Source organism: Dipodomys spectabilis, unplaced genomic scaffold (assembly GCF_019054845.1).
Source record: "Dipodomys spectabilis isolate Male_0828 unplaced genomic scaffold, ASM1905484v1 ptg000185l, whole genome shotgun sequence".
NCBI lineage: Eukaryota > Metazoa > Chordata > Mammalia > Rodentia > Heteromyidae > Dipodomys > Dipodomys spectabilis.
The window spans coordinates 1,074,351-1,087,580 of NW_024870862.1; positions in this window are offsets into that span (position 1 = coordinate 1,074,351).

Below are 13,230 nucleotides of genomic sequence, written 5' to 3' on the forward strand. Positions count from 1 at the left end.
CTGACATAAAAACGTGTGAAACAGTAATCATCTCTTATCATTACTGGATATTAATGTGTAAGTAAAATTTAAGAAAATAAAGACCCCTCTGTACAGTATTTTCACAATTAAGAAAAACAATAAAAAACAACAAAGAAAAAAAAGAAAATAAAGAATAACATAAATAAATATATCATGATTTTAATAGTCATGCTAAACATAAATATAACGTTGATTATTTTCTGAGCAATTTAATAAAAACCTCAAGGAAAAGAAATCAACTTTTTTGATTGCTGATATTATGGTTTAAACTCATGACCTTAACTTGTCACTTAGGCTTTTTCCCTCAAGGGTGATGCTCTGTATTTGAACGAAAGCTCCCTTTCCAACTTTATTTGGGGGACTATATAGAGATAACCCCTATCTTGGGGTTCATTTCACATAACATCTTCTTATATGGTTATATGGTACCATGTACTAGTTACTGCAAGTAAGATTAATCATGGGACCTATGGTTATATGAGCCTGGCTTATTTCACTTAATACAATTGTTTCTGCGTCTTTCCATTTCCTAGCAAATGGGACGATATCATTCTCTCTGATGGAGGCATAGAATTCCATTGTGTGTGTGTGTGTGTGTGTGTGTGTGTGTGTGTGTGTGTGTGTGTGTGTGTGTGTGTATCACATTTTCTTGATCCATTCATCTTCTGAGGGGCATCTGGGTTGGTTCCATATCTTAGCTATGTTAAATAACGCTGCAATAAACATAGTTGTGCTGGTAGCTTAATATGGTCTTGTTTTTGAACATTTGGGCAAATGCCAAAAAAGGGATTGCTGGATCATAGGGGAACTCTAAGTGGAGTCTTGGAAAAAATTACATCAAGTGAAGTAAGCCAAACCCAAAGAAACATAGGTCCTATGGTTTCCCTTATTTGAAATAACTATTATATGTCTCAGAGAAGCATAAAAGTTCAAAAGCTATGTACATACGACCAGATAAGATGATGTTAAGCGAAATGAACCCCAAGATAGGGTTTATAATCTACCATGTGTTTTTTTTTTCTTTTTATGTTCATCCCCTATGGTATAACCCCTGTTTTCACTGTATTCAATGTCGGTTCACTGCATCCTGTATACACCCTTCTCTAGCTTGGGGAGGGGAAGGGAAAAAACAAAATAGTTAAATACGGATACAGGCTGACGCATTGTAACAATGAGATGCACAAGACACAATGTTGAAAAAGGATCTTTACAATATAGGCGGGGAAGAGGGGAAGGGAGGAGAGGGGAGTGGAGTTGTGGAGGTGGGAGGGGAGGGTTAGGGAAAAATAAAAGAGGAGGTAACAATGCTTGATAGAAAATGTACTCTTTAACATGTACTCTTTAACCCCTCTATACAGTATTTTTGCAATAAAAACCTCTGTTAAAAAACAGGTGTGTCAGGCACTGGTGGCTCATGTCTGAAATCCTAGCTACTCAGGAGGCTGAGATCTGAGGATCAAGGTACAAAGCCAGCCTGAGATGGAAAGTCCGTGAGATTCTTATCTCCAATAAAACCACTAGAAAACCGATACTGGTGCTGTGGCTCAAGCGGTAGGTGGCTCCCTTGATCTATAGAGCGCAGGGACAGCGACCAAGCCCAGAGTTCAAACCCCACTACCGAAACACACACAAAAAAACACAAAACAGAAGGTTTTATGTACACCAAGTATAGTAGCCCACATCTGTAATCCCAGCTGATTGGGAAGCAGAAATGACAAGCGTCATGGTCTGAGGCCAGGCCAGATAAATAACTGCCAAGACAAACATCTCAACAAACAAGCTGGCCCTAGTGGTTCACATCTGTAATCCTAGTTAATTATGTTATGAGGCATAGGTAGCAAGTCTCAGTCAATCTAAGATCAGACCAGGGCAAAAAGTTCAAGAACTAAAGTAAATAAAATGGACTAGATGTATGGCAAAGTATTTGAGCTGCTTGGTGCTATACAGACAAAGTCTTGTCTAGCAAGCAGAGAACCCCTGAATAGAACCCTAGTAATATTCCTTTCTTCCACCAAAAAGCCTAAATAATTTTGTCCATTTGAACATCTAATTTCAAGGCAACTGACAAATAAGAGATGGTGATATTCTCTTAAAAATTAATATTCAAAAGAGACAAAGTTCTTTATGTTTTGAAAAAATTGAAAAGGAAGGAAAATACATGTGATTTTTGTTAGCTCCATAATTCTTGAAAACATAAAACGTACTCAGGTATTCAATATATATCCATATGTGTGCATATATCCATGTATGTATGTATATAATCATATATATATATACATACATACATATATATTTATGGTTCATCTCTTTTCTTTGTAGCAAATGGTACAAATGAATCTGTACAATCACTACTCAAAGGCATGAATAGACAAAGAGAATGAGCAGAGAACTCATACTCAGCAATCTATGGTTAGCCCATAACCCTGAAAATCATTTACATCAGTTTGCATGTGTCAGTTAGTGCAGTACAGGGAAAATACAATGGTAATGAGATACAAGGCAGATGACATTAGAAATGAGAGATACAAATGGTACAATATTCTTTTTGATAGGTAAGTAGAATTTCCAGTGTGTGTGTGTGTGTGTGTGTGTGTGTGTGTGTGTGTGTGTGTGTGTGTGTGTGTATGACAGTCCTGGGGTTTGAATTCATGGCCTGGATGCTATCCCTAAGTTGTTATGCTCACGGCTAGCATTCTACTACTTGAACCACAGCTCTGGTTTTTTTGTTGCTTAATTGGAGAAAAGAGTATCATATAGACTCCTGCCTGCACTTGCTTGCAGTTATAATCTTCAGACCTCAACTTCCTGAGTGCTAATATTACATGTGTGAGCCATCACCACCTGCCCACGACCTCTTACCTATAATCTCGGCCATCCTCTGAGTTCCAGAAGTGTATGTCTCACCAAGCTCACATTTTTTTGCCAGTGTTGTGGCTTGAACTCAGGGTCTGGGCATGTTCCTGAGTTGCTTTTGCTCAAGGCTACATTCTATCACTTAAGCCACAGTGCCACTTTTGGCTTTTTCTGTTTATGTGGTACTGAAGAATCCAACCCAGGGCTTCATGCTTGCTTGGTAAGCACTCTACCACTTAGCCACATTCACAGTCCAAGGTTTATTTCTAACAGGATCTATGATGGTGGGATTTATTGGCATACACTTTTCAGCACAGAAATCGCTGGCCATAATACTTCCCAAGGCTATCTACAAATTTAATGCGATACCTATCAAAATTCCAACCTCATTCTTCAAGGAAATAGAAGAGGCAATCCAAAAATTCATATGGAACAATAAAAGACCCCGAATAAAAAAAACGCTCCTCAACGAAAAGAACACTGCTAGAGGAATATCAATACCAAATTTCAAACTCAACTATAAAGCCATAGTAATCAAAACAGCTTGGTATTGGCACAAAACAGACCTCAGGACCAAGGGAATAGAATAGAAAACCCAGAAATGAACCTACAGACCTATAGCCATCTAATCTTTGATAAGGGAGCTAAAAAAATAGAATGGAAGAAAGACAGGGTCTTCAGTAAATGGTGCTGGCAAAATTGGTTAACTATTTGTAGAAAACTAAAGCTAGATCCTTATATATCGCCCTGCACCAGAATCAACTCCAAATGAATCAAAGAACTCGTAGTCAAAGCAGACACTCTGAAAACATTACAGGGTGGAATAGGAGAAACCTAGGTCTCCTTGGCGCAGGCCAAAATTTTCTGAATAGAGACCCAGAAACACAACAAATCAAAGAAAGTTTGGACAAATGGGATTGCATGAAGTTGCAGGGCTTCTGCATGGCAAAGGACATAGCTAGCAAGATCAATAGAAAGCCCACAGATATGAGAAAAGGGTCTCATATCTAAAATATACTTGGAACTCAAAAAATTAAATCCCCCAACAACAAATCCTCAAAGAAACAACTGCCCAATAAATAAGCGGGCTAATGACTTAAAGAGAAACTTCTCTGAAGAAGAAAGAAGGATGGCCAATAGACACATAAGGAAATGCTCAACATCCCTAGCCATAAAAGAAATGCAAATCAAAACAACATTGAGATACCACCTCACGCCAGTTAGAATGGCAAAAATCAAGAACTCTAATAACAACAGATGCTGGAGGGTATGTGGACAGAAGGGAACCTTACTTGGTGATAGTGTAAACTTGTTCAACCAGTTTGGAAAGTAGTATGGAGGGTCCTCAAAAGTCTCCACATAGATCTCCCCTATGACCCAGCAGTCCCACTTTTGGGCATTTACCCAAATGTTTACAAACAAGACCACACTAATGCTACCAGCACAACTATGTTTATTGCATCATTATTTACCATAGCTAAGGTATGGAACCAACCCAGATGCCCCTCAGTAGATGAATGGATCAAGAAAATGTGGTATATATACACAATGGAATTCTATGCCTCCATCAGAAAGAATGACATTGCCCCATTTGTTAGGAAATGGAAAGACTTGGACAAAATTATATTAAGTGAAGTAAGCCAAGCCCAAAGAAACATAGGTCCCATGATTTCCTTTATTTGCAATATCTAGTATATGTATGAGTCAAGCAGAAAAGGTCAGATAATATGATGTTAGGAAAATGAACCCTTAGATATGTATTTAAATGTTTTTTTCTTTCATGCATTTGTTTCTAACGCAATTATAAAATTATTTCTTTGTTGCTTTGTATGTCCCTCCCCCACAGTATATCCCCTGCTTTCACTGTATAAAAAAAAAAAGAATTCGCTGGCCATTTCATATCTTTTCCAGCATTTGGGACCAGTTTGAAACTCGGCAATGAGGAATGATGAATGAGTGATAGCCACCAGTCCTCAGAGATCTAGGCTCACATACTACAGAGTGTTATGGAATATGGAGCCAGAACTTTCCACAACTCCTACCACCTAGGAACAGTGGTCTCCCTTAGAGGCAGCGGCTAGCTGCTAGATGTTCCAGTGGGACAACTCAGCAAGAACATAATGCACCCATTGCTTACCCCAGCCAAGGCAAGCCTTCAGTTATTAAATGGCAGAGAAGGATGCTTTGTTCAAGCTACAGGCTCAGACTTAGTACTCTCTGATGGCTTGTCACAGCTTGCCCAGGTTGGAGATCTGGTCATGGGCAAACTGCTGAATTCCCATCATCCACACATCATCCATAAATACACAGAGACATGTAGTTACTGCCATCTTTTTTTTTTCTTTGACAGGACTGAGTTTGAAATATGAGCCTAGGCCCTATCCCTGATCTCCTCTTTCTCAAGGGTAGCTCTCAGCCGTTGAGCCACAGCCACAACCCATAGGGATATTTTCCTGTGACCTCTTAGAAATAAGAGTGTTGCGGACTTTCCTGCCCTGGCTGAATTAAAATTGGCATCTCTACATCTCAGCCTCCTGAGGAGATAGGATTACATACAGGAGCCTCTGACACCTGGCTTTCTTTTCTTCTTCTTGTTCTTTTTTAATCATGAAAATCTGAAATCTTCAGTGTCATTCAAATGGTTTGCATTCGAAGTAAATTTCCCAGGCCTGGAGTACGAATGCCAGGACTGCCACACACGAATGGAAGGAGATCCTGACAAACTCATTCCTATTTATGTGAATGCTAGTGGAATGTTATAAAAATAATTAAATTTGCAGTTAATTCATGATTCTATTTTAGAAAGTCACACAAAAATTATTGCATTTACATCTTCCATTCTAGCACCATGTTATGATTTCCCTAATGGAAGGATATTGATTAATTTTTAATTAATGCTTTCATAAGTATTCAACTATGATACTTCATTAAGTGGAGACATAACTTAATAACTAATTATTTGTAACTATATATATATATATATAAAATTTAATGATATCCTCACATTCTCTCTCTCTCTCTCTCTCTCTCTATATATATATATATATATATATATGAATATATATACAGCAATCTACACATCTCTCTCTCTCTCTACATATATATACATATATATATATGGCACTATTGTGGCTTGACCACAGGTCCTCAGAACTTCCTGGCAGCTCAGTTTGTCAGAGGTTGATGTGCTAAGACTCTGACCCCATTTATGGATTGGGCATTGTAGGCTGTGAGTTGAAATCCCAGCATTGCCAAAAATTTATTCATGGAGTAAGAAGCCACTTTTGACACATTTTGTTTCCTGAAAAAATGTCCTGGGTCTCATATATGCAAATATATCCTGTGTGATAGGATGAAATGTTATATGTGTAATAATACTAAATGAATAAGGGTAATAAATGCCATACTCGCTAAGCTCATGTATGTATTTTTCCAGTGCTGGGGCTTCAATTCAGGCCTTGGGACTGGTCTGAAATTCTTGTCTTCAAGGACAGTGAACTTATGCTTCACCCAGAGTGCCACAGAGATACCCAGATGCTGAGTTCAAATCCCAGACCTGCCAGAAAAATGGTGCAAATTCCAAACCAGGGCCTTATTTTATTTTATTTTATTTTTGCCAAGCACGGGGCTTGAACTCAGGTCTTGGCATCTCTGCCACAGCTACCTTGGGATCCTAGGACCCAAATTCAAATCTCGGCTTTGGTAAGAAATAAAATAAAAAGGAGAAGGATAAAATGGAGAAATTCAAGAAGGTGGTTTTGCAATTTTTCCCTTTGCATTGTGACCATCCTGCATGTAAATGACAAGGCCCAGAAAGTGTACATGATATAGCATACTGATGTTTGGCTGGCTATTAGGGAAGCAATAGCCAAAACCTCAAATTAGGCCTGGAGGTCAAATCCCCGGACTGCCACTAAGTATTGGCATGAGATTCTAAGAAACCCATTCCCATATGCATCCATACGAATGGAATTTTATAAAAGTAACAAATTAGTAATTAGTGTACGAGTGTACTATAAAATTATACACAACAATTATACTACATTGACTAATTTTCAATTAATACTTTATTATGTATTCAACCATAACCATGATACTTAAATGTGGAAGGAATAATTTGATTGTCAATAATGGGTAGTAATATAATATATGTAATTTCATACTCTACAGACTCCTTTCTCTTGTTTTATACATATATATATATACATATATGCCAATCTACACATTTATCTCTTCATACACTTGTCACTCCTGGGGCTCAGTGGTATAATGATGGCTAGTACATACAAAGCCCTGGATTTGATTCCTCACTACCACATGCATATAAAAATCCAGAAGTTGTGCTCTCGCTCAAGCAGTTGAGCATTAGCTTTGAGCACAAAACTTAGGGACTGTGTCTAGACTCTTACTCAAGGTCCAGGATGGGCATGAAAAAAAGATTGAATGTGACTGCAACTCTATAAGGAAAGGACTTCAAATACCTCATCACAGAGCAAGCCGGGAGACTGATACTGACAGCTGCCATCTAACCTGACTTAGTCAGAGGTATACTTCTGCAACTCAGTCACACAGAACAAGATGCTGCTGGCTTGCTCACCCCTGTCATCCAAGATTCTCGGGGGCTGAGATCTGACACTGGTGGGTTTAAAATCCTGCCCTGGCAGGGGTGTGGATCAAAGTGATACATCTCTACCCTTGAGCAAAAGATCTTAGGACAGCACCCCCAACATTTTAGTGCAATCCTTGTGGCTGACTCCCCCAGCAAAAAAAAATACCCCTCTGAATAATTAGATGTGAACTTTGTGCCGTTTGTGATGTGTTTCTGAAAGAATGGTGATACTGATGAAAGCAACTGAATACTAATGACAACTTGTGGGATACATCTATGTGATAAGTCCTTCCTGGTGTGCTGGGGCCCTCACGGGGTGCTGTGTGCTGAGTCCTGCATAGGATGCTATGTGCTGAGTCCTTCACGGGGTGCAGTGTGCTGAGTCCTGCATTGGGTGCTGGGTGCTAAGTCTTTCACAGGATGCTGTGTATTGAGTCCTGTAAAGAGGGTTATTTGGAGCCCAGCACCAGTGGCTCACACCTGTAATCCTGACTACTCTGGAGGCTGAGATTTGAGGATGGTGGTTCAAAGCCAGCCCAGGCAGGAAAGTCGCTGAAAATCTGATCTCCAATAAACCACCAGACAATTGGAAGTGTCGCTATAGCTCCAGTGCTAGAGCACTAGCCTTGATCTGAAGCGCTGAAGGACAGAGTGCAGGCCCAGATTTCAAGCCCCATGACCGACAAAAAAAAGAGTGTTATGTATTTTGTCCTTCAAAGGGTGCATTCTTTCATCTTGTTCTTGTAAGAACTCCACAACTGACATGACTATTCAGAAAAGAATATTGAGGCAAAGATCTGTCCCCAGGGCAGGGACAAAATTATGTATTACTGAAGACCAGTGAGTTGTCTACAGGAGACAATTGTTTTGTCTTGTTTTTTCTAAGTCATGAACCTTGAACTCAGGGCCTAGGCTCTGACCCATAGCTCCTGGGCTCATGGCTAGCACTCCACCACATGGAGCCAAGGACCCCTTGCAGCAGAGTGCCACGGCTTAGAGTTCTATAACCGAGGTCAGTCATCTTGCCTTCTCAAGAAGCTGAGATCTGGTTTCCAAACTATCCCTGACACAAAAGGTACCATCAGACTATTATCTCCAATTCACATCTAAGAAAACTCAAGTGGAAGCAAGGTGCTTGTGGCTCATGCTGGTCATCTTAACTACTAAGGAGGATGAGATCTGAGGATCATGGTTCAGAGCTAGCCTGGACAGGAAAGTCCTTGAGACACTCAGCTCCAATGAACCACCAGAAAACCAGAAGTGGCTCTGTGGCTCAAGTGGTAGAGCAGAAGATTTGAGCTGAAGAGCTCAGGGACAGCACCCAGGCCCAGATTTCCACTCCTACAATGACAAAAACAACAAAAAAGACAGAAATACACTAACAAACTTGAAGTAGAGGGCTGGGAATGTGCCTTAGGGGTAGAGTGCTTTGCATATATGAAACCCTGGGCTTGATTTCTCAGAACCACATCAGTAGGAAAAAGCCTGAAGCGGCTCTGTGGTTCAAGTGGGAGAGGGCAAACCTTATACAAGAGAAACTAGGTACAGTGCTCTTGTCTTGAGTTCAAGCTCCAGGGCTTGTGTATGCATACACACATGCATGTACACACACTCACACACAGAGAGAAAGCAGAAGTGAAGGTGTGACAAAGTGGTAAAGCACTAGATTTCATCTCTGAGCTCATGGTCAGCACGTCAGGCCCTGTGTACAACCCCAAAACCTAGCCACTCAGGGCCCAACTAGGAGAAGTCAAAGGCTTCAAAACTTCATGAGCTTCACCAGTCCTAGATGATAGGAAGCTTTGTGCTACCAACATGTGCTTGGATTTCCCAAGCTTCTGGAAATCTAGGAGAGACATTATAGGCCCATCATTGCTGGCAATGAAATGTTTCATTAGGTTCAGTGCCCTAGTTGTCTGCCTGAAGGACTCCTGAATTATATTGAGCACTGTATCTGAACACCGGAATATAGTCTCAAAAAGGCAGGATAAGAGCACAGAACTTGACCTGCCATGGGAGGTGGCAAAAATGAAGGTCTCCTGTTAAAACAGAGCACAGGGAAGAGAGATAGCTAAGGGTTAAAAGAATCCTTTTTCTCCTGACCTTCAGAGCCCGCCCACACATCATCACTAATTGGCCCAGATGGAGTTATTTGGTACGCAGCTGTACAGGAGTGAGGTCTTTTGTGTTCCTGTCCAGACAATGAGGGAGACTTCCTCCAGCAGGCCTGGGATGCAGAGAAACCCTCAGGCTACATTGGGAGCAGTGAGGGGAGCCCTGGAACATGCAATATCATAAAAGCAGTCTCTGTGTTATGAACTCATTGTATTGAATACAATTTTCCATGTTTGGTGCCATTCATCATAGCCACTCAGGAGATTCACCTATAGGAATACATCCATACATACACAAAGAAATTGAGGTACAGGTTTTTTTGGAGGGGGCCGGCCCTGGCCTTGAACTATGAGTCTACGCCTGGTCCAAGAGCTCCTTTTGCTCAAAGGTACTGCATTAAGCTTGAGTCATAGGCCCACTTCTGGGTTTCTCTGTGATCTCTTAGAGATAACATTGTCAAGGACTTTCTTCCACTCAAATTCTCTACATGTCAGCCTCCTGAGGAGGTGGGATTACAGTCACCAGGCACTTTCACCTTCTTTCTTTCTTCGTTGCTCTTAATCTGGAATGACTTCTTAATAGGGTCATTCCTATGGTTGGGACTTATAAGTCAACTTCCCAATGTTCTTTATATCTGCTTTATCTGAGAGTATTTTCTCTCTTCATCTTACCCTCTGGTCACAGGGTTGAAGCCAAAAGTGAGAAATGACTGTTATAGGATTTAGGAGCAAATGTCCACAGGAAATGCCAGTTCTGTCACTTAGCATTGAGCTGTAGTGAATTTACTGTCTCAGGATATGAGGACCGAAACCTCACACTATCTGCATTGCTCCTTTTGCCTATAAAGTGATCTAATAATTATGAGAGTTGTGTGTCTCAAGTCGTCATTATCTAGAACACACTAGAAACATGTTCCTGTGTCCGTTTTTCTCTAGTACCTCTCGAGATTTAGACTAAAGTTTTGGGTGGAGTGGCTCCTAGGTGAATCCTTGAAGAAATCCACTTGAAGCCTCCTCGGGAGATCTCCATTCAAAGCCAGCCCTAGCAGGAAAGGTTTATTGTCTCCAATAAACCACCAGAAAACCAGAAGTGGAGGAGTGGCCTAGAGGGTAGAGCTCCAACTTTGAGAGAGAAAGCCAAGCAGGAGATACTGGGCCAGACCAGGCAAGAAAGCCTGGGTGGTGCTTATGTCTATTGAACAACCAGATGGCTGGAAGTGGAGCTGTGGCAGTGGTAGAACCTCAGCCTTGTGAAAAACAGCTGAGGAATGCATTGCATCCTCAGTTTAATCCACGGGATGGCCACAAAAGAAAATTCAAAAAGAGAAGCCAAGTTTATGTATCAGAGTCTTACTTACTTACGTGTGTATACTACTTCCCTAAGTGCAAAGTGGCTGTATGCAAAACTTCTGCTTTTATTTACTGATTTATGTTTTAGATATGCTCATTGTACATACTGCATCATTCTCTTCATTTCAGCCCCATTGCTTTTCTCTTCCAGGTTTCTAGGCCTGTTTGCTTATATGATGCACACTGAAGCTCTCAGGAGCCTTTATTTACATTTTATTATGAGGCCAATGCAGGACCAGTCACAAATCAGGCAGGGGAAGAAAAGATCATAGTTCATAGAAATAAGCGGTATTCAGAAAATTATACTTGGGTACTCAAAATGGTAGCATATATATGTAAAAACTACCATTAAGAAAAAAGAGGAGGGGGCTGGGAATGTGGATTAGTGGGAGAGTGCTTGCCTAGCATGCAAGAGGCCCTGGGTTCAATTCCTTAGTAACATATACACAGAAAAATCCAGAATTGGTCCTGTGGTTCAAGTAGTAGAGTGCTAGAGACAGTGTCCAGGCCTTGGGTTCAGCCCAAGAAATGTGAAAGAGATAACTATGTAGGTAGGTAGGTAGGTAGGTATGTAGGTAGATAGGTAGGCATGTAGGTAGGTTGGTACATAGATAGATACATAGATACATAAAAAGAAAGAAAGAAAGAAAGAAAGAAAAAAGATAGCTTGGCTTTTGAAACTGTTTTCTGTCCTTCAAATGCAGTGTTACACTGGAGTTCTTCTGGCTAACTGTGCCAGGGCTTGGATCCTGAGAACTTCATTTGAACCCAGGATGGGTCAATGGGTCAAGAACACTAAGAACATTTAGAGTAACTTCTCAAAATCAAAGGAAAAACAAGAAGCTCTTGAACATCTGAACTTTCAGACGTGGAAGTCAGAGTGTCATAGACTTTCCTGCCCTGGCTGGGTTTGGTGTGATCCTGAGACCTCAGCCTCCTGAGCTAGGGTGATGGGCAAGAGCTACTGGTGCTCTGCTAGGTTCAGACGTGTAATGACATTGACAATACAAGCCAAGTGCTTATCACAAAAGGCTTTGGGAGCATATTAAGCCTTTCAACATTGGACCTTTCAGAACTCTGTGGACACAAGGTTACAATGCTAGAGTCTATGAGGCTGGGCATGTGGATCTGCTACACTTAAGCCTGGAGGTCTGACTCCAATTCTGGTGTATATGAGCATTGATTTTCCAGAGAATGTTCTCGTAATTAGCAAATAGAAAAGTACTTTGATTAACCCTCAATTTTTTTCCAGTTGTGTGTCTTATAACAACCCTGGGCACTGTCCCTGAGCAATTGAGTCAATGCTAACTCTCTACCAGTTGAGCCACAGCTCCACATGGGATTTTTTAGTGGTTCATTGGAGATAAGAATCTAGCAGGCTTTAGTTGCCTAGGCTGTCTTTGAACGGTGGTCTTCAAATCTAAGCCTAATGAGAAGGTAGTTTTCCAGGTGTGAGCCCCCGGCATCTGGCCTATTGTTTTTGACAGTCCTGGGGATTGTTTTTCTCAAGGCTGGTACTCTACCATCTGAGCCACTCCACTGTGTCTAGCTTTTTCTGAGTATGTGGCACTGAGGATTCAAACCCTTGTATTCATGCATGTTGAGTGAGCTCTTTACCACTAAGCCACATTTAAAGCCTCCCCCTTACAATTTTATCCAACAACTTGCATGTCCTCAAGAAAAGGCTTCTCAGTATAAATTATCTAAAGACATCCCTTATCCCTTACTTATCCAAAGATAAGTAAGACAAAGCTCATTCTTGGGAGAGACGCTAAACGTGAGAAGACTGTGACAAATGCCTCCATTTAATTATGTATCATGTTTCAACATAAAAAGTTTTAATGATAAATGAGTCAATGTCTTAAATTATTGTGTATAATTTTATAATAGATGTGCAAAATGTAAATGGAATGATAATATAAGTAAAATAAAAAATAAAAAATGAATCAAATAAATAAAATAAATACAAAATCAATAATGAAAAACATAACATGTAAAAAACATACATATGTAAGGATATATCATATATTACACATGTATAGAAATATCTTTTCCATTGTAGGGCCTTCATTCAGGCCATGGGAACTCTAGCCTGAATTTCTTTTCCTCAAGGACAGTAAATTTTTCCTTCACCCATGGTATAAAAGAGTTACCAGGATGGTGAGATCAAATCCCAACAATGGTATAAATACTGGCCCCAGTTCCAAGACAGTGACTTAATTTTTTAATGGAATCAATTTATTCAGTTCCATACTAAACATTAAATAAAAAGCAGTGTAGAAT